Source organism: Lupinus angustifolius, chromosome LG18 (genome assembly GCF_001865875.1).
Source record: "Lupinus angustifolius cultivar Tanjil chromosome LG18, LupAngTanjil_v1.0, whole genome shotgun sequence".
Classification (NCBI taxonomy): Eukaryota; Viridiplantae; Streptophyta; class Magnoliopsida; order Fabales; family Fabaceae; genus Lupinus; species Lupinus angustifolius.
Genome location: NC_032026.1, coordinates 8,958,823 through 8,960,857, shown reverse-complemented (window position 1 = coordinate 8,960,857; position 2,035 = coordinate 8,958,823).

Here is a 2,035-nt window from a genome sequence, read left to right as displayed (position 1 = left end):
GTGGCTTTCCAATTCTACCAACTCCAAGAATTATTCCCTTGTTGTCACCATATGTGACATATCCTTTGTCCCTTGGAGTGAGGAGAGAGAATTTACTTTTATCACCCATCATATGTTTTGAGCAGCCGCTATCCAGGTACCATAAATTGCAGGCGATTCTCATGTTTTCCTACAAAATAAATTAAGTTTTGTTAGGTATCCAATATTCTTTGGATCCTAGATGGTTAGTACTTTTCTCGACCCATTTAAATTTTCCTACGGGTACGCCGTATTTTCTAATCATACATGTGTTTGGTGTACGCCCATAAATTTTACAGTATGTACATATGGGTTGATGAAAGTGTATCCTAGATTTTTCAAATGTATGGGTACTTTCTTTTTGAAAGATTATTTTCTTTTGGACACTTGGTTTCTTGAAACCATGGCTTTTTGAATAGCCAAGACCTCTTCGGTCTGTTGAGTGTCTTTGATCATTGATAATCTTTTCTAAGCTTTTACCATTCTTGTTCAGTTTATTAAGTTCAAGGCTTAATGTTAATACTTTATTTTCAAGAGTTACGCATTTTTGGCAAGAGGATGAAGAAGGTTTGTTTCTAAGAGCATCTATTTCAGTTTTTTGTTTTAAAAATATTTTTGACAATTTAACATATTCATCATGTAAATCATTAAATGCGGATTGAAGTTCGAAAGAAGAAAATAGATTAGAGTCGTTTACCTCTTCATCATCAGAATGATGAGATGCCATAAGTGATAGATGTGCTTGTTCTTCGTTTTCTGTTTCAGATGCAGAACTTGTATCATTGTCTTTCCAAGCAATGTATGTTCTTCGTCCAGTCTTTATATCATTCTTTCCCTTGAAAGAACCTTTTTTCAAATTTGGACAATCCATATTTATGTGATCGGGTTTGCCACATTCAAAACATGTAAAGTTTTGACTTGAGGTGGAGGCGTCATTGCTTTTGACGAATTTCCTTGTTTGACCTGTTTTTGCGCCTTTGTTCTTTTTTAGGAACTTGCTGATTTTTTTTACAAAGAGACCATCTTCTGTGTCATCTTTTTCTGATTCATCTCCAAATGAGTCATATCTATCAACTTTTGCTTTTAGAGAAATATTTTTATTCTTCTTTTCTTGCTCCTCGTGTTGATCAAGTTGGCTAAGTTCTAGTTCGTGTTCCTGCAATTTACCAAACAAAGCAGCCAAAGACATTTTGGATAAACTTTTCTTTTCAGAAATTGCAGTTACCTTTGGTTGCCATATTCTGGTGAGTGATCTAAGAACTTTTAAGTTTAAGTCACTATTTGATAGAACTTTGCCAAGTGCAAGAAGGTGATTGGTAAGATGAGTAAATCTCTTTTTTGTAGATCAAGAATCTTCTCTCCAGGCTTCGTGCAGAACATTTCGTATTCCTGAGAAAGAGTGTTGAGTCTTGATCTTTTTACTTCCTCTATTCCTTCGTGTGTGGTCTCTAGAGTATCCCTCATTTCTTTTGCAGATTTACAATTTGATACTCTAAAGAATTCATCAATACCAAGAGCGGAAGTGAGAATGTTCTTTGCCTTTAAATCATATTGTACCTTCTTTTTGTCTTCATCGTTCCATGATGTCTTCATCGTTCCAGAAATCATAGCATTCTCCAACAAAGCTTGGAGGGCGGTTGATGTTGGACCCTTCTCATAGGAATGATCTTGAGGTCATCTTGATGTAGGATTGGACTTGAGAGTATCTTACTCAAATATAGCTATGGTACCAATTGTAAGAATGAGATTGCAACTAAGAAGGGGGGGGGTGAATTAGTTGACTTAAAATTATAGTAAGTTTTTCTGCAAAATGTAAGAGTTAATGTGCAGCGGATAATATTGCAGAAAATAAATAAGTATAAATTATAGAGGAAAGGGAAAGGAGAGAACACAAGTATTTTATACTGGTTCACATTCTCTTCCCCCGAAGGCTACGTCCAGTACTCTTGCAACACGAGAGATTTTCCACTAAATATTGAGTAGTAATTACAAAGTCTCACCCCGAGATCTCTAAGCA